Source organism: Anomalospiza imberbis, chromosome 1 (assembly GCF_031753505.1).
Source record: "Anomalospiza imberbis isolate Cuckoo-Finch-1a 21T00152 chromosome 1, ASM3175350v1, whole genome shotgun sequence".
In the NCBI taxonomy this organism is placed as follows: Eukaryota; Metazoa; Chordata; class Aves; order Passeriformes; family Viduidae; genus Anomalospiza; species Anomalospiza imberbis.
The window spans coordinates 112,810,095-112,833,737 of NC_089681.1; the positions used below are offsets into that span (position 1 = coordinate 112,810,095).

The following is a 23,643-nucleotide window of genomic DNA, read 5'->3' on the forward strand; positions in this document are numbered from 1 at the left end:
AAAATATTCAAACTGCTGCTGCTGGAAAAATCAATTTGGAGTTTTATTTGTTTCTGTTCTCAGAAATAACACAGATTTGGCAGTTGTACTCCAACATTAATGATTTAAGGGACTTAACTTTGCCTTATGAATAGAATTCAATCTAGCCTTAAGGCTGGTTGGCAATTACTGCAATAGGCATCTGCATGACATGCCTTAAAACTCTATACACATTGCAAAAATGTGGCAAGGGATGGAGTTTGTAGGGATACAACAAACTCAAAATGAATTCCTGGTGGCAAAACTGTGCACTAATCTTTATCTAAGCACATAGGTCATATAGTGCATGACAAGATGTTGGTAATATTTGTCTCACACTGAGAAGCCACGATGTCAGGTAATGCAGGAGAAATGAGTATTTTTGAAGCAAGCAGACTGAGGGTATTGGTGTCCCATAAAGTGCTGCCTAAAATTAAGTGAATTTTCTGAGAACAGTGGTGGAAATTGACTACTACTATTAATCAGGTAAGTTTTTAATGTAGTGGGGTAAAAACAAACTCTTGAAGACCTGGAGCAAAATCAAGGAGTTTAAACATAAAATACTGAATACTGAATACTTAATCTTAGCAGTTTGGTCTCCCAAAATTTTAGAAGAGTGATGTTCTTGATTAATATAAAATGATAAAATGGCACAAAACTATCCTGGTTTTGGTAATCTTTTTTTGTATGGGCAAAGAACAGAAGAAATATGCCAACTTTTTGTTCTTGCTGCCATCTAACAGATTCCATAAGAATTTTTCCTGTCTGATAGTGCAAATCTGCTCTGGATCCTTCTCATTTCCGTCCCATTTATTCTTATAGGAAGTGTTAGATATTGTGTTTGTAGCAGAAGTGTTGGATTGAGATGGTGCTATCTTTCTAACATTCCCCTGAAATATTTATCTATTGCCTGTCTGAATTGTAGCTTGTCTTCACATTTGATTAGTGAATGCTTGTCACTTAAAAAGGCAGAGTAAGATGGAAAGAAGTGAAAAGTTTCAACAGGAATAGTAAAATAGAAGCATCTGTAGACTGTTTTCTAATCCTTAACTCATGAGACGGTTTCTCAAGCCATTTCACAAATTTTTAAATCAATGTTCCAAATATTCATACTACTTATTTTAAAGAAGACCTTCTATCTGCATATAGTTACGTTGGAAGAAAAGTCTGGATTACTTGCATGTGTTGACTCTCATTAATGCAGAATAGGAGACCTTGATCTCTTGTAGATCAAAGTATCTGGAAAATAATAGCTTTAACAATATCCATTTTCATAAAAGAAATGAAATATATAATTATATCCTGCTGCTCGTTGACTAGTGCAATTGGTGCAAGACACAATTTCCTCTCTTTCTTTCTCTTAGCTAATAGTATCATTAGAATAAACAAAATAAGGCTGGAAAGGATTTTGGGATTGGTTCTTTTGCGCCAGGGTAGGATCAGTTAGACTTGTTAAACTTCTAACAGATGATTATGTGTAACTAATTTTTTTTTTTTTTTTTTTTTGCAAGTTTCAAAGGTCAGCCATTTACCAGTCTCTAAATGAGCAAAACCTCAGTGGTTCTGAGACAGAGAAATAACCAGATAGACCTGCTACCTTTATAATTTGTATTTGCTGTCTAGCTCCAGTTGAATAGGTGTTGGTAATTCATGGACTAATGGTTTTGGTAATTCATTTGACAGCCAGCAGTTTTATTCTATTGTCAAGAAGACTTGGGCTGCTGTGCTGGGGGTTACTGAATTGCTGCTGACTGTTGCTGTTTAATATTTGCAATTACGCTGGATTTTGAGGTGAGGTGGTCATGTGACCAAGAAAGTCACATTGAAAGAAAATCTCACAAAATTTAAAATCTGTCCAGGTGCCCCAGCTCACTCTTTCACAATTGTTAACATTAAGAAATTTTTTTGTGGTCTAAGTTGAGCTTTTTCATTTTAAAGTCCAATTTAGATTCCTTATTCTGTTATCCTTTTTTTTTAATGAATACTGTTTTCTCTTTGAAAACCTTTTATATTCTCTTTCTCTATTCTTCTTGGTAATCTTGGGGCTGAAAAGTTTGATTTAATTTTTTGTTAGAACCAACTGTCTGAGAATAAGAATGTATTGAAAATCTTCCTTTCCTTTAGAGTTTTGCCATTGGTTACTCTGGAAAAAAGAAGTACAGAATACTACAAAATTGTTATATTTTGGATATTAATTAGCCCTTGAAATTGATTTTTAACCTTAAATAGTTGTTTAAAAAAACCCTCCTTACACATTCATGTAGAGATTGTCATGTAAGAGGTAGAGACCTAAGTTTCTGATATGTAATTAAAAAACAGGAGATAGTTAGTGGTCATAATCTTTAGTTTCTGAAGTAATCTTAGCCTGTCTGTTTCACTTTGCTTACAGGCTAGATCTTGCTTTCAGGGTTGTGATCTGCTGTAATGACATGATGTGTCAACTGTACACACTCTGTTGTACCTAGTCGGTGCACTTGTCTCTTTTCATTAGCAGATTGTTTCTACATAGTCTGACACAGAGTTGTTGTTTAGTTTCACAAGCATCATTTCAACATGGTTGCAGATAATTATGGCTTCATGACTTTAGATAGTGCTGCTAATATCTTCTAATTATAGTAGCTACAGCAATATGTTATTTGGCCTTGTACATTGTGTTCTGGCATGGCTGGATTGCTCACAAACTGTAAGAGTGATTCTAAAAACTTTTAAACAAGGTTAATGATCTTTATAAAGTTAAAAATTGTATAACTGTTTTGTAGGTGAATTCTAACAGAGGGTGATGTTTAACATCAACATATGTGCTTACTGCTTCTGTTCTGTAGTAAACTGGTACACAGTTCTGAGGCAGCTTATGCAGCTGCAGAACCTGTTTAACTGAGGGACTGTTGGGTACAAATCATCTTTAAATTGATTAGGTCATGGTCATTACAGTGAAAAAGAGCATTACCGTATGATCAGTGCTTTCCACAACCCAGCAATCTAAATGAAGATCAAAGCTCAGGAAACTAAAAGCCTATGAAAAGCAAGATGAAATGCAATGTGCCCTGTTAAATATTTGAAAACTCTTTTGTCAAATGATTATTGATGAAATAATAAGATCAGAGTCAGAATTCATCACACAAAATCAGTTTTAAATAGTCATGGGAAACTATCTTACTGTCACAAGGTGAAACTAGAACTATGGTTGATATGGGGTGTGGGCTATAGATTTAAACACCGATGGAATGAGGATGATCAAAGTTATACAAAAAATTAATAAATATGGGAAAACATACTAAAAGCCATCTAAGCATCAAGAATGGGAAAATAATTAGATATTACAGGGAATGGCATAGGCCAGTACAGGTTTTCAGCACTGCAGCTTGAGATAAAGGGTAAGTGAGAAATAGAAAAATAAATCAGAGGAGTAAGAACAAGGTAAGGCAGAGCAAATGGGAATGTTGCAAAAAGCAACAGCATGAAACTTGGCATAGGATTGTGAACTTTGGAAGCTGATTGTATATAATCAATGTACATTCCTTGGCACCACATAATCAATTTAAGTACACAGATTATCAGTTGTTTTTCCTATTTACTCTCATTTATCAATCAAGTCGAATATTGGTTTTCAGTATTTTGATGGGGTTTTTTCATTTGTTTTGGTGATCTAGATCACACTAAGCAACTAAGCTTTTAAATTTTTACTGTGAATCAGAAAATTGTTCACTTATGTTAGCAAATAAAATATGAAGTAGTGTAAGTCCTGTCCCTGTAGGTCCTCAGAGGTGTCAGAACCCAAACCTAAAAGGACTAGATTACATCGGGTTTGAAGGCACTTTTTTTTTTTTTTTTCCCTGATTTCCTGGAGAGAAGCTAGATTTATTGGTCTTACCCATGGAAATGTTTTAATAAATTGTCATCAGGTTTCCTTTCCTCCATTCTTCAGACAATATGTCGGATTTCAGTGAGGGTTTGCATCTCCCAGTTAAGAGCTCAATTCCTTTAGGTCTCTTCAGAGTTACCTGCTTTTGGTGCATTTTTTTATGCTACTTTACTGATTTGTTTTAAGACCTTCCTACTGTCTCTTCAGTTTGATCCAGCTCTCCTAATTGCTCCTGCAAAGCACTGTGTGGTTGAAGACATCTAAGCAAGCTCCTCCATCAGTGCAAAGTGTTCATTCATCTGTACCCCTACAAGTGTGCTTTGCTTCACCCAAAATTCTCCTGTTTCTCAAGCTCTTCAGTTCTAGCCAGTAGCAGGTTGCAGCTGTTCTATCATGTTGTATACTTCTAATGTGCCAGTACTAAATGCTGGGTCTTGGCATGAATGTGATTTGCTCTCTTGGAGATTTTTTTCAATAATCATAATAATTTCATAGTCAAGACTCTCTTGGAGTCTTTTTTAAATAATCATGGTCACTATGTCAGTATCATTTTGATCCAATTCCAATAGTGTACTTAGGAAACAGTCAAGCATTGCTCCTCCTTTTCTGGATATTAGTTGTTCCAAGAAAATTTAGTTTAAGTGGTATAAAATTGTTTCTTGTGTGCCATTGTGACATTTACTCATATGTAGAAGGGTAAAATTCCTCTTCCATTATTAGTCCTCTACACTCACACCCTTTTCCCAGCAGCTCCTCTAGATAGTTAGGAAAGTAATAATAAAAATAGCAATAGCAATAAAAATAATAATACATTTCAATTTGGGCATTAAAAATTCACCCTGTATAAATTCAATGTTTCTTATTGACACTGTTAATTTTCGTGTCCTATTTGACTATTGGTTTTCTTTAATATGTAAATACTCCTTCACAGATGTCCCTACTGCTATATCATCCCTATATAATTAGTTCACCTTCAGTATTATCATGCATCACATATTGGACTTTTCACCAACTTTTTGAGCTATGTTATTATCACATAGAGCCAAGCATTTAAGACCACCAACTTGTTTTTAGGCTCTTGAAAAGTATTTGAAAGGATGATCTTGAACTGATCATCTCTTTTTATAGACCTGCTTAACAAGTTTTATGTTTTTGTTGGCACTGTAATTCACTGTTTCCTGTTAGATGTTTATCAACTTTTATGTTAAAATTTATTTTAAAATGTTATCTTTAGTTTAATGACTTAATCCCTTAAATATCTTTTAACATATTATGTTGTTCTCCTTCACACCTGTTGGCTTTTTCTAAGTCTTAAAAAGCTGTTCTGTAATGATTTTAATTTCAGTTGTGAGCAAATTGTTTTTGTTGTACAGTGAGACATTTCTTTCTTTGTAGGCTCATCTATCCCAAGCTTTCCCAAGTCATAGTAAATTAAACCCACTCTATTACTGTTTTCTGTATTATGCCTTGAATAACTCAGTGGGACCTGTCCTCTTTGTCTTGTCTTAGTCAAGACACAAGAAGCACTTCAGAACAGTGCTCTCAGAGAGATCTAAGGCTTGAACTGCCTTGTGGTAGTTTTGCTTTTTGCCTTGAGCGACTCTTGCATCTGCTTCCTTCTCATTGCATTGTAGTCCCTTCCCACAGCCCAAAGACTTATAATTGTTTTGTCCTCTCCCATGACTGTCGTTCCTGTTGCATCTGAGTTTGCCACATTAGTTTACTTATTTTTAGCTTGTGCCAGTATACGCTCGGCATAATATGCATGGGCAGAAAAGCTTGTGGCAGAGTGTTTTCCACCTGTGGTTTTTATGTAAAAATCATATTTTGCTGTCTGTACAACTTGGGATATGAGCCAACAATGGAGATACCATCCCTTGACTTTAGTTGTGTTTATTGCTCCCATAATAATTCCTTTATTAAATGGGTTTTTTTCCTTCCGGGTCAGATGTCAACTAAATGAATTTAGTTCACCAGGAAGATGGTAACTTATATAAAGTGGATAAATAGAAAGATCAAGAAAGTCTTTGGGGGAGTGTGAGAAAGCTCTAGAAGATTGTGACGCCTGAGGTCTGAGACCCAGGAGTCAGCTGGCAATACCGAGAGTCAAGCTAGGCAGACAAGCTCAGGTTCAGGGGGCATCTTAGCACAAATGGAATGATTTTTTATGGCTGCTTAAGTGAAGTTTCTGTTAAAGCCTTGGCAACAGCCCAAAGTAAGTCTGTGTTGAAGAGATTTGACTGCAATTGGAACAAATAATCCTTATGCAACAACTGAGTCAGTGCTGAGGAAGGAGTGCGTGTTTTTCACTTGTGTATGCAAGAAGGAAGGGAAAAACCTCTCATCTTTTGCACATCCAGGAAAAGCATCCAGGATGTCAATACCTTGTTGTTTGTGTTGAATTTCACTTGCAGTGCTGCCTCACAGGGCTTCTGTATGGTAAAAACATTCATGAGAAATTTAGGATTGCTTTCCTGAGATCATAAACTCTGAACCTGCAAGTTTTGTTTGCCAGGAGACAAACTAGTTTGCCAGTTTAAATCCCTCTGACACATGGTGTGTTTCTGTCAGTATTCTTCAGGCAAGCATTCTCCTGCATTGGGAGGTCTGTGCAATAGAGATAAGCCCAACCTCACACTCCTTACCAAGCCTGAAAAGACATTTTTTTTCATCAAGAAAGAAGGGATGATTCTAAATTGTAATCCAGACTGCATCTCAGTCTGGAAGCTTGAACTTATCTCTAGTTTACGTCTACTGACCCTTGCAATAGCCAAAAAGATTTATGTTTCTTCAGGACAAGTAAGGTCAATGGTTCATTCACCTGGCTTTTCTTTTGAGAGTCCCTGACCATAAGAGGCATCTGTAGCTCACAACAAAGCTTCACTTGCATGTGTAACCTTTCTGACCACTATCGGAATGTCTCTGCCTCTGGTGCCTCTGGTCAGTGCCTCTGGTGCTTTGCTTGTGAATGTTTTGTTGTGAGCTGGTTCTTGAACTTCTCCTGCCACTGACAAGAGATCTGTGCTCGTGAAACTGGTGACATGGACGGGTGTCTGTCAGCCGTACACTGGGGAAGCATTGAGCCCAGCAGGCCATGAGGGATCTGAGTGCTTGGATGTGCTGTGACAGCTGTGTAGTGTGATGGCTGTGGCCCTGTGCTCTGGCTGACAGGATGAGGAGCTCCGCAGCATGTAAGGGATTTTTCTGCCTGCACAAACAAAACCCTGAGACACAGTCTTTGTACTGCCTTCGGACTTAAGACATTTGAGTTTCACTTCTCTGTCTGTCCTTTTATTAGTATTAGCATAAAGCAGTATCATTAATGTGGTTTACATTTCATGTGTGTACATGGCATCAACTTACCAAGACCCACAAGTAAATTTTATAGCAACAGCTAAGTATTTAATTTTTGAAATCTGAAGAACTTCTAGTGAAATTAATCACAACATAGCCTTCTAAATTTTATATAATTCAATAATAATCAGATTTAATAAGCAAGAGGATGAATCAAGGCATTGCTAATAGGATACAGAATCTTTAAACCACCACCTGAAAATCAGTGCTGCTTACAGATTAGTGAGGTGGTTTCTGAGAATTGAATCTGACAATATCTTTGCAGTGTCTCTAGCAATATCTGGAATGGATACATTCTGCAGTTCACTCACTAAGTCTTCATTATTCATATTCAGCGACTGGTATGAAAACCCTGCATGAAAATCAGGGCATAAAGTGGGATGGTGTGCCCAGCTATGTACAAAATGAATATTTCAGTATATGTACTGAAATGCTGAACCTCAGAGTTTGCAGGGGACATAGGTTAGTCTGTGACTGTAGATAAGACATCTCTAAATTAGCTCAGGAGGTGGTTGCAAGAATGGTTGCACTGACATGTCATCTTCATTGCTGATCACAGTTTGTAGAACCCTGGGCAGGTGGAAACTTCACAGAAGTTTTTGCAGTTCTTCTATGAATGAAAGGAGGTTCCCTTGGGTATCAGCTTAATGACTTCTGTAGACATTCCAATGATTTTGGAAATAACCAAGAATAGTATGCAGAAAGATAGCAAATGAGTGAAATATAAGATTCTTGTTAGTGAATATATTTTTACTATTTTGGTTTCTACAGGTGTTCAGCCATTACTACAGTACCTAAATAACTTTCAGCAATATGTTAACATATGCAAATAGTCTCAGTCATGAGTAGCTTTTCTTTCTTTCACACTCTTTTCAACTTGAAACCTCAGGACATATTTCTTTAAGAAAAAAAAAGGTATGTGGTTTGTGTAAAAGTGTACATAATTTTTTTCTTTCATATCATTATATATACATAAATGTATAGCTATAAAATGCTACATCTCACTATTACAAAGACTATATGTTATAGGTGACTCTATTTTATATATATTTATATATTGCTTTTTTGGAGCCAATCATGAGAACATTCTGCACATTTTGAGGAGATTCCATTTAAGGTAGTGATCAAATGCAATGGAAAATTTAATATAAGGAGCAAAGACAGCACCGAAGGAAATATCTACTTATCTTCATGACCAATATGCTAGCTGAGGCTGCAGGCTTGATATTTGTTGAAAGAAAGCAGAAAAATTATGCTTTGCTTCTGAGATAGGAATGCTTCAAGACATTTGAAGAGTACAAAAGGATTACAGCTTTGCATTAATGTTGTAGTGAAGCCAGTGAAAGAGAGGTGCTCTCTAACTATTGTAGCACAGCCATGATGTATGTTTTCCATAGCATTCTCCTAGAGAAACTGATTGCTTGTGGCTTGGATGGATGTACTCTTTGCTGGATAAAAACTGGCTGGTTGAGCCCAGAGAGTGGGGGTGAACAGTTACATCCAGTTGGCAGCTGGTCACAAGTGGTGTTCCCCAGGGATCAGTGTGGGGGGCAGGCCTGTTTAATTTCTTTATCAATGATCTGGATGAAGGGATCGAGTGCTCCCTCAGTCAGTTTGCAGATTACACTAAGGTGAGCAGGAGTTTTGATCTGCTGGAGGGTAGGGAGTCTCTAGACAGGGATCTGGACAGGCTAGAATAATGGAAAAAAGCCAGTTGTGTGAGGTTCAACAAGATGAAATGCTGGGTTCTGCACTTGGGTCAGAACAACCCCATTGAACACTGCAGGCTCAGGAAAGAGCAGCTGGAAACCTGCCTGGTGGAAAAGGACCTGGGGATGTTGCTCGACACCCAGCTGAACATGAGCCAGTGTGTGTCCAGGTGGCCAAGAAGGGCAATGGCATCCTGGCCTGTATCAGGAGTAGTGTGGCCAGCAGGACCAGGTCAGTGATTGTCCCCTCGTACTCAGCACTGGTGAGGGCACACCTTGAGTGCTGTGTCCAGCTCTGGGCCACTCACTTCAAAAAAGACTTTGAGGTGCTGGAGCAGGTCCAGAGAAGGGGAGCAGAGCTGATGAAGAGTCTGGAGCACAAGTCCTGTGAGGAACATCTGAGGGAGGTGGGGGTGTTTAGCCTGAAAAACGAAGGCTCAGGGGGGGTTCTTATCACTCACTACATCTGCCTGAAATAAGGTTGTAGCCACGTGGGGGTTGGCCTCTTCTCCTGGTAACAAGCAATAGGATGAGAGGAAAGAGTCCAAGTTGCACCAGGGGAGGTTTCAATTGGACATTAAGAAAATGTTTTCACTAAAAGGGTTGTCAAGTATTGGAACAGGGTGTGCAGGAAATGGTTGAGTCACCATCTCTGGAGATATTTAAAAGACTTGTAGATGTGACACTTAGGGAGATGGTTTAGTGGTGGACTTGGCAGTGCTGGGATAATAGTCAGACTCAATAGTCTTAAAGGACTTATCCAACCTAAATGTTGGCTCTGTGATACTGTTATGTACATGGATACCTAACTTCTTTCATGGATGTTTGTTTAGGATGTGAATGGAAAAACAAAGAATAACTAATCCTGTGGGGTTTCAGTATTTGTATGCTTTGTGTGTCTGTGCCTAGCAGAGGCAATACTAGGAAAAAACTCCAAAACTTCAAGGGTTAGAAAATGTTCAAGCAGGATGAGGACACTTGTCAACTGCTTGTGGTGTTGTGGAAGGGAGATCTGCATTTTTCTAGAAGACCTACTAGTCTTCTCTGTCTGTGTGTAGTTTTCTATGTGTTCTATTTCATATAAAAAATGCCCAGTGTGACAGGAATCCAATCCCAGCTATCTCCAATTCTGTTAAAAATTGTGGAAGACTGGAGCCAGGCATGGATCCAAAGGGCACAAACCAAACTCTGCCTTTATGTCATCTTTCTTAAAATCTTCTTTCAAAGAAATCAGAATTGTATTTGACACACAAAGGAGCATTTCTCTTCTTTCCCAATGCCCTCCCCTGCCAGCAAAACCATAGTGTAAGTACCAGCATGTGGGTGAATTTACACAGCTAACACCTTTGAAAATATGTTGGGTGGTTTCCCACCAACATCTTGTTCTCTTCTACACTTAAACTTTAAAGGTAAGATATGGGTATTTATCTCACCTTTCTTTTGGGCCCTTTAGAAAAGATGAGAGGATAGATTTTTGTACAATCTGATCCCCAGCTGGGCCTGATAGTCTCAGCTGCCAGAGTCAGATTTAGTTACTGTCTCAAATAAGTCACCCATTAAGGTAGAATGTGTAGAATTGCCCAATTTCACAGTTTACTGATGCTCTTATTTTGCTTGTTTACATAGTCCATCTAGACCTTGTTCACATCTTGAAAATGTGAAACAAATAGCTGGATAAATTAGAAAATCTAGTATTTATTTTTAATTCAAAATACTTTCAAGGAAAAAAATTCTACCTTGCTGAAGGGTCTGATCCGTTGGCTTTGCATACTTCAGGAGTATCACACTGAATGTAGGTACAGATACATGACTTGAAAACTTTATGTGAAAAGCATTGTAATAGAGAGATGGCCGAGATGGTTCTGTAGCTGCACGTGGCCTATGGTGCCAGGTTTATAACATGCAAACATAAGGAGACTGGGCTGACATGGAGTTCTTGAAATAAAGTTGGGTTTGTGGATGTGGAATCAGGGAAGGAAACATAGGCTGTGAAAATATTCTTCCCAAGCTGGCCAAGAAAGTCACCCTTTGGGTCTGAGATACTTAGACGTGTTGTGTGGGGATTTTTAAACAGATGAAGGGTTTGACATTTAATTGAAAGAGGAGAAAGACTGGTCATCTCTCTTCAGAAAATATGCTTTCCTTATGTTGCCTAACTTCTCCTTTTGGCAATGCATATTCTCACTGCTTCATTTGCATTTCAGTAATGTCTCTGTCCCTGTATAGAACCACTTCGCAGGTGAAGCTGGAAGCTGCTTCTGATAATAGTCTGCAAGCTTTGTGCTTTTGATTTGGAAAGAGGCTGAAGGTAATGATGATTCTGCTGTGGTAAGAGCCAGTTTCTAGGGAGATGAAAAACCTCAGTCTCCAATGAATGATCAGCCCAGTTTTTGTTCAGATGTCTGCTCCACTTGTCCAGCTCCTGGAGGAGAGCAGACAGGCAAAATGAGCAGAATCCTTACTCCTTTGCTTAGAAGGAAGGGCAGGAAGGTGCAGAAGCATTCCAGTAGCTGTACTCCCTTGTGCCTCTCCAGCCTCGTGTCACCCTGCAATAACATGGATGCTTGGTTGATTTTTACAATGCTAAGACTTGAAAGGGAGGAGTATGGACCACAAAGCAGGAATTAAGGTATGAAACCTGGGAAAAAGGTAGTGGTCAGGCTCTTTTTGCCTGGAAATTACTTGGAATGAGTATAAGGCTCCCTAGAAAAGGCTGGAAGTAAGTAAATGCTACTCCTGTCTTCAAGGAAAAAAATCTGGAGCATTACAAGTTAGTCAGTGTCACCCTGATCCCTGGGAGCATGAGGGCATGAATAATTTTGGAAACTGTTTCCAAACACTTGAAAGACAAGGAGGTGATCAGGAAAGTAAACACAGATTTATAAAGGAGAAATTGTACCTGGCCCAACCCGGTAGTCTTCCGTGGTGAGCTGACTGGCTTAGTGGATGCGGGAAAAGCAGCACTTGTTTATCTTGACTTTAGCAAGGCTTTTTTCGTTGTTCCCTGACATCCTTAAGACAAAATGGTGATGGATGGTTGAGGTAATCAGACAGCATAGCAGATTGGAAACTGGCTATTCCAATGGGCTCAGAGGGCAGCTGTGGCACAAAGTCCACCTGGAAGCTGGTCACTAGTGGAGTATTCTAAGGGTCAAAACTGGGTCCAGAACTGTTTAAAACTTCACTAACCACCTGAGGGATGTGACAAAGTACACCATCAGCAAAGTTGCAGATGATAGACCAGAGGGATGTTTTCCTACTCAGAAGAATTTCAACAGGCTGGTGAAATAGACAGGAGCCTCATGAAGTTCTACAAAGGTAAAAGCAAAGTCCTTCATATGGAGATGGGTAACACCATGCACCAGCCGTGCTGGGAACTGGCTGGCTGAAAAGCAACTTTGCAGAAAAGGGCCTTGGGGTTCTCTTGGACACCAAGTTGAATATGAGCCAGCAATGTGTCCCTGCAGCAAAGGAGACCAACAATAACCTGAGCTGCTGTAGGAGGAGTTTTGGCAGCAGGTCGAGGGAGGTGGCTCTTCCCCTTTACTCAGCATTGGTGAGACACATCTCCAGTGATTTGTCCAGGTCTGGGATACCCCATACAAGGGAGAAATAGACATACTGGGGAGTAAGAAAAGTTGAGTCAGACTCTTCTCAGTGATGACAAGAAAAAGACACAAGGGACAATGGGCAAAAATTAAAATGCAGAGAATGACACTCAAATCTAAGGGGAAAAATTTTTTATGGTTAACTGCAGACTGGAACCAGGTTGGCCAGAGGGGCCATCTTTGGTGATAGTCAAAACTCAGCACAACATCCTGTGCAACCTCTTCTAGGTGACTGCATTGACCTAGATGACATCTAAAGATGTCTTCTTCCCACCTCCCTACCATTTCTGTGATCTTTTCAATCAATATGTGGAGTCAGCTGTCCCAATTGTCAAAGAAAAGTCTGAAAATCCCATACAAAAACATCTTGCTATTTCAATGTCAGTGATATTTTTTGTGTGAGGGTAACTCTTTTTTTTTTTTAACCTTTGGGGTTGTCACTAAAAACTAAGTATAGATGTGCTTTGATGATGAAGCCTGGCAACTTAGAAATGGTTTCTTTTCTTCAAGTATAAATAAAGATAGAACCTTACCAACTGTTTAGCTGGCTGTTGAAACTCCTTAGTTTCTGAGAATGTCTGTACACATAAGAGCATTTTGCTTGGGAGATCCACTAAATGCCTGAACTTCTAGGACATTTAAACCCTGGTGAATGTACCTACAGAAAAAATAGCCTTCACTTTACTGATGCAAGATGGGGCTGTAAATGGGATATTGCTTTGTTGGAAATGAATCTTGCTATCAGCTTTTGGCAGTTTTCGTAAAATCACAACTCCATGTTGCTGGTTTCTTATGAAAAAAGTACAGAGAATGGCACAGAAATTGCCCCTAGATGCCCCATATCAACTGCACTAAATACATGTCCATGATGGACAGTGCTTTGGTTTGACTTCTTAGGCTGTGCTTCTCTCCTCAGGCAGGACAGTATAGCAGACCTCAGAACCAGTCCTCTTATGAGCTGTATTTCCCAGAAGATACCTAAATCTTATTCTTAATTATGCATTTTGGCAGTAGGAGAACAATTTCCATTGAATTCAACACAGATCAGCACAACATATTTTAAAACCTCCTAATGCAATTAGAATTGTATTAAGGTTGTAAAATCTATTGCCAGGACACAGGAGCTAAAGAAAGTGCCAGCAACAGGAACAGGTTGTGACAATGTTGACATGCGACATCTTTTCTTCCTGCTGTAACTCCTTGTGTCCCTAACTACTAGCATCTCAATTATTTAGTCTCACATGCCAAATACTGATAGAAGTGTTGCAAGAAACTGTGGGGGTAAAGTTTGGAATCCTCATTATAACAAGTATGATTAGGGAAGTTTTCTGTATTTTTCCCTGCATCATTTTTTGTCTTGAACAATGTCTGACATCTTTCCTTTTGGTGATGCTGTCATTGTATGATTAGGCATTGAAACTTACTGATTACAGCAAATAATGTGGAAAAACTCCTAGATATGTGCCAGTCTTCATTTTGCTATAAATAATGACTAGTCAGGAAGTCGAAATGTTTTGTTGTTTTTTTCTGCCTCTCAAAGAGCCTGTTTCATTGGATTCTGATAAATGTTTCTAAGTTTGGAGCCAAGAATAAATCAAGAAGAAAGATCATAACTGGAGGGATGCCAATCTGTCTACAGGTAATTTGTCTACTCTGTGAACAAAGGTGTTTATGGTCATGACTAGTAATGCCATTCTTAGTGATCTTTTCCATTTGAACAGACACCTTAATTCACTTACAATATTCTGAACCGAAGTAAGTGGTGGATATCTCATCAGAAAACCATGCTTTAGTGTTTTCTGAGGCATCATATCATGTCAGAGCAGGATTTAGCCATGTTCTGAGACAGTGTCCCATTTAGAAAAGTGTGAATTTGCACATGGTTTTTCTACTCTCAGAGATCTCATCTAAACTTTAGGCTACGTAGATCAATGGCTTTGAGAACCTGTATCTTCTTTGATTTACCAGAAGAATGATATTGCCTCCCTAAAGACCTACAAAACCTTTTTGATCCTACTCCCACCCTTTAAAATCTCCACTGTTCCTCAAGGTCTTTTTTTCCCAACATAGTCAACATGCGAACTCTCTCTTCATTTACATACTCTGCCCAAAAGCTTTTGTGCTCTCCTTTCTAGCTCCTCGATCTTTAAGCAGCTGTCATTAAGTTAAATTTACATACACTCCATCATTCATAGCTCCTTAACTTGCAGCTTGTGTTTGCAGCAGCAGATGGAAGTAGGAAGAAAAATCACCTGTGCTGCCAGGTTTTATTTCCCAAGGTAGAGAGTGGCTATAGATCAGGAAAGAATAAGGAGACTTAACAGGAGAATGCACACTAACTTTGCTGTACTGTGGAGGATGCTTGAACAGCTCTAAGTAAGCTGTACTTCTTGAGTTCTGGTCCGTGATCAGTCCCAGGGACAGTTCTGTGTCGGTCAGCTCCCATGGGCAGTTTTTGCAGGACTAGGGATACCCATTAGCCAGAGACAACACTGAAATGGACATGAAGACAATCTCTGCCTTTCTGCAGTGGACAGTCTTCCCCCTCAAAATTTAAAATGAATTTTTCTTAAAATCTGTAAAGAGAAGTATTCCATATACCACAAAACTCCCGTTTTCTCCTTCAGTTATGGATGCATCTTGCTCTACAATTACTGCCCTTTGTCATTCCTTTGGAATGACAAAGCTTCCCTGATCCGGTCTTCTCTGGATTCCTGTTTGTGAATAGGTGATATGGGTGCTTAGTGGGGAGGGAGACCCCTCCCTGACATAGCACAGAATTCACTGGCTGATGTGATGAAAAACCTGCCTGACACATGGGGGCTAGTCTGCCTAAAGAATCCTACTTCCTGACATTCCCTAACAATCCTGTGCTGCTCCCGCGGTTGTGTCAGCACACCTGATCACACAGCTGGCTGGAGAACAGTTTTAGGCTGGATCCTTTCCATTCTCTGGGTCTCTGACAACTTTGTTAGCAGTTGTGTCGGCAGCACAGACATGTGACCAGGTGGCCTGGGGGGAAGGGCTATTCAGCCAACAATACTGCTGGAGATAAAGGTTGACCTGGCCTTTAATAGGCAAAAACAGAGCAACGGAGACCATTGGCAGTACACAGAACACTGTCAGAGTTGAAAAGTCTTTTGGAAGAAGGAAAGTGACACTGGCAGTTTGAGCTATGCATACAGAGTATCCATACACGTGGTAAGAAGCAGTGAATTTGGAAGCGTAGAACATGGAAGACCTACACTATCAATGGAATTAATGGTTCCCTTCAAAGCCAGGCATGGGATCCAGTCAGCCCACAAACAGTAATGACTGCTTCAGTACCTGGCCAGAGTAAGAGCTACATATAGGCAAATGTTTGTAGCAACTGTGTTTACTAATGTCCAAATTGTGGCAGGGTTCAATGAATGAAGATATGTCACACTAAAATATATGCATAAAGGCACATGAGATTGTTGGACAGAGAAGTTTTACATCTCATCCAGCCAAGAAATTGCTAAGAGGCCAGTCAAGTACAACAAATAGTAATTATTTCCTTAAAGAAACATCTCCTTTTCCTTCCTTTGTTTTAATCATCCTCTTGTTATCTGTTGGGTATGACAGAATGAAATAGATTTGATAGGCAACCAGAAGCAAGGTGGAATGTGGATGGAGCTGGAGAACCTCAAAAGAGAGACTGGTTGAAAAAACCGTTAAGGTTAACCTGCTTCCACAGGAAGATGATTTAAAATTAGTCAGGAATTCAAATAGTCGACCTTTCAGATGTGATCAGAATAGTGGCAGACTTTTCTTTCATTACTTCACTTTTATTTTTTATAAAGTTTTGAAACTAGGCTGTTTATTTTGTAGATTGAAAATAAATCACCTTGGAAATAAAGTGTATTTCACTTTACCCTGCTTTGAAGGTAATTTTAAGGTAACTGATTAACACAAGGCATTTCTCATCCACAGGTGAGGTTAATCTTTAAGTCAAAGCCCTGAAGAAACACCCAGCTCCCTTATATATCACTCCAGGGTCAGGTACCTGCCAGCAGCTAGGGCAGATTGGTACAGAACCATGTGAGCCTGTTGAAGGGCTGACACTGGAATAGCTGGATCAAGGAGAAGTATCATCCAGGGAGGATATGTAACTAGGAAGGCTGCCCAGCATGTGGCAGATCAGCAAAAAGTGCCTCCATCTCCTTTCTCTGGGCAATGTGAAACTCTCTGTTGTGTCACTACATCCCAGTGCAGAGCAATGCCAGGAGACTTCTCTTGCTAGTGTGGGTGAAAGTGGAAGTAACACTGCCCTGCAGGGCAGAGCTGGCAGCTGGAGTGAGTCAGAGCAGTCAGTTTTAGCCTCCTAGGACAGGCAACAGTGCTTAGTTCTGCCTTCCCTGATGCCTTCTTTGCTGACTTAATGTGTTCAGCATCTGATAAAGTCTGAAGAGAATTAGATTATTTCTCACTCTTGCACGTTGGGGCATTTTAAGAGGAAGTCATTACTCAGGCGCATATCTGCATTTTGCAGTTTTGCTGTCTCCAGTGTCTTGATGGTGGGGGCACATGTGTTCACTGCCTACCTGTAATGTCCCCAGGGAAGGAGCAAGAAGATTGAGGGTTTGCTGAGAGGACACTGAGAAGAAGCAGCGTATTTCCAAGTGTAGAAGAGAACTTTACCAAGTGTTAAACACATTGGCCCAGGAAGTGGTTTTGGATGAGTTGGCAGTATTTGCTGAAGGAGTCCTTCTGAAGTTCCAGAAAGTTTTCTCAGGATTTGATCTAATAATAGATCCCTGATGAGGGTCATGGTAGAAACTTGATTTCCAAATGCCTTACCATGTCTGTAAATTAAGCCATTAGCCTGCTACTCCCAATTTTCTCCTGCCATTTGTAAGTAGCACAGAACAACAGGGTCTAATGCAATATGATATGGAATGTTTTGAAGCAGATTTAAATGTAAAATGGAAAATGAAGTGATGGTCCTGCGTGTAAGGGGTGATGTAATAGAAAAAAATGTATTCTTCTTGCCTAATGAATTTACTGGAAAATATATTACCAATTATGGTCAGCTCTCTCTGCTAAAAGCCACCAAATAACCCATGTGGTTACTTAAAGAACTGCCAGCACAGGGCAGAGGGAAAGAAAGGAATGGAGAATAAGAGGCACCTTCAATGCATTAAAAAGTGGAAATAGAGAAAGTTGTTACTGACAAAGACTGGACTACTAGAGAAACCATGTTTCAAATATCATCTTTATATAGGTGACTCTCCAGAGGTTTCTGGCAGGAGAGAAACTTCATGCCCTCAGTTAACACTTCACTAACACTGAAGACATATAAAGATATTTGAAACTCTGGTATTCTGTTGTCAGGATCCTTCACATCAAAACCGTGGTACAAATGTGAGGTTGGAATTTGCATTGTTTCTTTTCAAACAGTGCTTCTGAATCTTGTGCATGTCTGTTGATAGTCTTTGCAAGATGAGATGAACCAGAGTTTTTTTCCCCAGAAAAAAATTCTGCAGTTTTTTTACCAGCACAGAATGGGGTTTTCCTGGAAAGTAATCTACATAATATCTTGAAAAGGAGAATTATCTCCAGTAACTGTCATCCTGTAACAGATGAACTGAGCTCATAATTATATAAGCAAGGGGCAAAAAGCAGTGCACATTCTGCTCAGCATTGCCCCTCTGTGGCCCTAACTTTCCATTAGAGCTGTGTTATTAATCTCATGGGAGTTTTACTGATAAAGGATAGATTTCTGAATCAAATCAATGCATATTTGGTCTTTAACCCTGACCTTATATTAATTCTCTTTTTGTTACATTAGTGGGCTTTTTGGTGTAACCACTAAGTTTGATGGGTTAGGCAGGTTTGATTATTCTTGTTCAGGGCATTAAGCACAATATGAAAGACCAGCTATGAAAACTAATCACAAGGACAGAATTGGATAGGGTTGATCTAGTTTTACTTGCTGAGTGACATTTCCAGTATAAAAAAAGAACATTATGGTTTAAAGATGTCATTATGCAGTTGCTGCAGCTTGAAAATAAAGCAACCCTTAATGCAATAAGTAGGCACTGTGGCATTCAGTAAAATAAAGTCTCTTGCCTTTTAGCCTTACAGCTAAAATCAGCATCCTTGGATGTTGTGTGAATTCAGCTTTTTCATAGAAACAGCAAAGGGCTTTGACTCAACTTCTGGAAAGTTTCATGATCCTTATATCTATAGACAAAGCTGTGGTCGTTTAATGACTGTGTTACTTCTCTAGAAATAGTCTGAGCTTTTTCTAAATTTCTTCTCTTGCACAATAGTCTTGTTTTTTTTTTTTTGTTTTTTTTTTTTTATTCACCTCAGTCTATCTCAGTCCTTGGGAGCCAAGTGTGTTTGACAACTGTCTGTCGTTGTAGGAGGTAGACGTTTACCTAAATGAAATTGGAATTCTTTTGTGTAATGCTTGGGAAATGAAAGTTTGCTCTAATACAATGTGCTGACATGCAGAAAAAATTGTTCGCTTGCTTCAGTTTTGTAGGAGGTCCTAGGTTGAAACTAATCTCAAAACCAGCACTTAGATTGCTTTTAAAAGTCTCCTTTTTCAAACATTTCATGATTGTGAGAGACATTTGTTTATTTCTGCTCGATTCATTCCAGCTCTGAGCAGCAGCCTTGTCTGGATGAATAACAGTTTGACCATGGCTGGGAGACTGTTTTCTAACTCATTAATAACTTGGCAGCATTACCAATTTAGCTACCATCACCTGCTCTGCAAGGACCTGTTCTGTCTGTGAAGAGCTGCTTTCCAGTGGAAGTTTGCAGAAAATCCAGGTCAGCTGTTGGAAACTTTATAATACAGCCATGTCAGTGCAGTGCAGCACCTGGGCTAATAAACCCCATCACTGAGCAGGTCTCTGTAGTGTAGGAGCAGCACAGTTTTGATATTCCACTGCCTTCTCTAATGCTGGATCTCTTATGGATTTTGTTTGGACAGATGGAAATGCCCCACGTGTCACAGCACTGGAGGTAGGGCTGCTTCTCCAGAGGTGTGGGCTAAGTGGGGACCTACATGCAGATGTGTGTGCAATGGTGTTCCCTGGGTTCCTGTCTCCTGGCTGCTTCTGCTCCTGTTAAGGAGGAAGGATGTGAGCAGACTGACAAGAAGTTGTTCCCATTAATTTTGATGGGAATAGTCCTGAAAAGAAGCTGCTGTTGACTAGTGCACTCCAGATGCTAGCAGTCCCTGTATATTCCTTAGTGCAGAGACATGCCAGGTTTAATTAATTATGCTGGAACAGAACAGACCACGATGCAGTAGAAGTAGCATGTGTGTGTATGTCAAACTGCTAATGACACCCCTGCCTACACTTCATATTGAAACAGTTCCAAGACGTGTCAGAAAGAAGAGGTATATAATAATTGACAGTGAAGAAAGCAATGTGAAATTTAAGCAGCCATCATTAGAGTTTGCATCTAAAAAGCAAAATGGGACTAGCTATTGAGTTGAGAGTTATGAATTTGAACTAATATCTGGCTTGATTGGATCCTTGCAGTGCTCTCTCAATCTGCAGATGAAAGATGGGAAATAGTTTACAATTCAGTTGTAGAATGCGGACAGATGAGACATTGATAGAGACACCTTAGTTTAAAAAAAAGAAGAAGAAAGGAAAATGGACCCAAATACAACAAATGTATACATCTCTTCAGAATCTCTTCAGAGTTGTCTCAGTTAGGTAAAGTTATTTCAAGATTTCCAGATGATTCACAGTGCCTGAAGTATCATGTTTTCATGTTCTAATTCTCTGTATCTTGGAGAGTGGAGTTTTTCTTATCTGATTTCAACTCAGAATTTTTTCTTAATTACTTGTTCAATTGATGTAGCTGAGGAGACATTAATCCAGAAGTTTACAGGTAGTTTGATTCTATTAATTGATCTTTCTTTTCAGCTTTACAACAACAATAAAAAATATTCTCCAACATTCCCCTATATCTGCCCATTTCTGCCAATGAGGAATATGCCACCTCCATCAGCCCAGTTCCTGCTCTGCCTTGAAGGAATGAAAAATACCCAAGTCATGGGAACATAGGAAACAGAACCTAAGGAGAAATTCCAGGTGATAGAAATGATTGAAATGTCTTATATATGCATATTACAGGCTCTGTGGAGAAGCATTTGCTGTCCTTTGGAGGCAGTTTGATCACCTCCATATGGACTGTTGAAAATGTCACAGCCTGCAATTTAGCTCACTAAGAAACACAAGATGTTTTATTCCTTCTCTCCTGTAGATCTTTCTATCACCTGCCATCTTCCTCAGCCACTTCAAGAAACTGCAAAATTAGGAATGACAAAACACGCAAAAATGAATCATAGGTAGAAGTGACAGCTCAGAAATATCAAAATGTGCTGTAGGTGGGACTTGATTTAAAATGGAACATGAAAAAAGAGCAGGAATTCTTTGGAAAGAAAGAAGTGGTATGCAGAAAGTAGAAATCTGAAGCCTCTGAAAATCCTAGAGAGAAAAGAAATGCCAAAAAAGCAAGCAGCCAAGCAAACACAGTACAGATCTATGTAATTAAACAGAGAGATGTGTTAGAAATTGTTCATCCAATTTGCACCTAAGCATTGGCTTCTGTTGAAGTCAGACACCTGTCCAGGTGTCTGGTAATTTCTACCTCTGTAAGTCTAGGATCAATTACTTTGGTTCACATTTATTTCCACTGTAAAGGTTTATATGCCTTTAGTGACTTAGAATTTACAAGAAAAGACAGATTAATGCTTTGCTTGCATTGCTGCAATTGCTAAAGTTGAGTCGGCTGTTTGAAATATCATTTTCCTGGGTAACCTTCTCATTCTTTATGAACAAAATGTTTTGGTATTTTTCTTAACCACGCCTGCAATCCCTTACAGTGAAGTCTGTGATTTGCATGTGATTTGCATGTAGGCCCAGAGATTGCCAAAGGATGCTGCTGCTAACAGGTAAGGAAGACACACAAAGCAGCAGTGACATGCCTGGGAGTTCTGGAGTACACAGCCTTGAACCTGCATCTCTGGGGAGAAACTGCAATGGAAACCACAAAATTTCTTGGGCACCAAGATGCTTCTATACACCTCTTCATGGTCCTGGGACAACGGTAAGCTGTGGCACACTGTGCCTCCTACCTTTCATTCTGTTATGCCAGATAACACATTCAAAAGGAGGTTCTAAATCTGAAGAAATTGACAGAAATCTTTGATTTGCAAGGGCTTAATCTCAGGACAACAGAGCTAAAGTCAGTTCTTCAGTTCTGGAGAGATCAGAGTCAGGGAAGCAGAATTAGTTGAATATTTCGAAGGATTTTCCCATCTCTATGACTTTGTAAGTCAATTTTCTCCTCTTTTTTGATCTTAGAGTGATCACGTACCTAAAGAATAGACAGCCTTGGGCTGGTCTGAGGCAAGAGTTCTCTGAATTGCTTCTGTGCTCTCATGCATGCTTCTGATTCTGAGAAACATCAGGGTAGACTTAAAGAAACTTTGTAAGGGGATACCAAAGCTTCCAGGGAAAATGTAGATCTTTTCCAGTTCTGTTGGATCTACCTTGTGGAACTTGAGCCAAAACCAGTGTAATTTTACACTCCAGGACTTGTCTGAACTTGCATTCCCCTTGACTGCAGGTCAGCATTTCCCTTCTCTAAGAAAAGGAAGGGGAGTTGCTTGAAAAGGGGTTTTAAAGCATGATGACTATCTTGCAAGCACAAAACAAGACACAATGACTAAAAAATTGGTCATGCACCATTCTGTTTTAAACTGTGTTTTTCCATTTGCAAGGAAGGAGGGACGGACTCAGATAAAAGGTGAAAACATTATATGCTTTTTATTTCATGTCTTCTTCTTATGTGCTGCATTGGTTTTAACCCCTGACGTATTAAAAATGAAGGTTGTGGAAATATTTTCAAAGAAATCAAAGAGCACCCAAAATATTCAGAAACAAAACCAGTTATTCTGCATATATGCAAGCTGATGTATGGCCTAACTCCTGATCTTGCAGTCTAATGCTCTCCTGTGTGGGAAAATGAAATCTCTGAAAACAAATTTCTCACTACTAGCCAAAGAAGTGGGCGAGTTGTCCATGCTTTCTACCAAAAACCTTGTGCCTCACACAATAGCACCCATATAGCTCAGACAGAAGGAGATCACTCCAAGGGATTAAGCACTCTCCCAGAAATGCTTCCTCTTCACTTTATGCAAAAACTACAGTCCCCTAGACTGACTCAGAGGTGATAACAGGCAAGAAGGGTGAGGGACAGCTTTCACAAGAGGTGACAGATCTCCAATGAAAACATGGAGATATAATAGGGGATGGTCAGGGACATAAATATTTGGACAGAATGTTAGAATATCTATGCAGATCATAAAGGATTGCACATGGGGAGAAATATTTTGAGAACCCTTTTTTCAACATGGGCTGCTGCTCCTGAAATATTCCCCTTATAAGTGCCACCACAGGCAACTGACCAGAAGCTTGGAAACACTGGACTTGCATGTGCAGTAAGACCATGTGAAAAAGATGAGACAAGTACTGAACGTGGGTCATGGAAAATACAGAGACTCAATAATATATGATGAACAAGATAAGTGACCTACTGGCTATTCTTGGTTGTAATCTTCTGTTCATTTTGTCTCTGTTCAGGGTTATAAAGCTATCAATATTCCTGCTTCTATTTGTCACAGTCCTCGCAGACAGATGAGAGAGGCCACCTGGGAGAATTTCATGCAGCTTCTGTGAGTCTGATACCGTGCTGATACTCTGGTGTGACTGGTGTGTAGCTCTGCTCTTGTGTCTGTGCTGTTGCCCATTCTGCCATTTGGCTTGGTCTAGCCACCCAGCTCCTCATCCTAGCCCAGTCTTTGTGGCTTAGCTCTAGGCATGTGAGTGGGGTGCAGTGCTGTCTGCCTTTTACTGAAAGGGCTGTGCTGACCTCCCTCCTTCCGGCACTGTCAGCCTTTGCAGGCCCTAGTGAAATAAATACTCTCTAGCTCTACATACAATGCACTTCAAACTTTAAACCCTGCATAGGCCCCAGTCACAGTCTGTCTTGGAGAGATTTCAAATTTAAATACAGCAATTAACTAAAC

General features: G+C 39.6%; 1 long non-coding RNA gene across 1 annotated transcript; it reads right to left on the reverse strand.

The window, feature by feature from the left end:
• Nucleotides 1-1,136: 1,136 nt before the first annotated feature.
• LOC137482539 (uncharacterized) lies at nucleotides 1,137-17,266 on the reverse strand. Its single transcript, XR_011004135.1, has 3 exons — nucleotides 17,117-17,266; nucleotides 13,085-13,209; nucleotides 1,137-1,257 (listed from the first exon to the last, which is right to left on the reverse strand). It is a non-coding gene; the product is annotated as an uncharacterized lncRNA (long non-coding RNA).
• Between the last annotated feature and the right edge of the window lie 6,377 nt (nucleotides 17,267-23,643).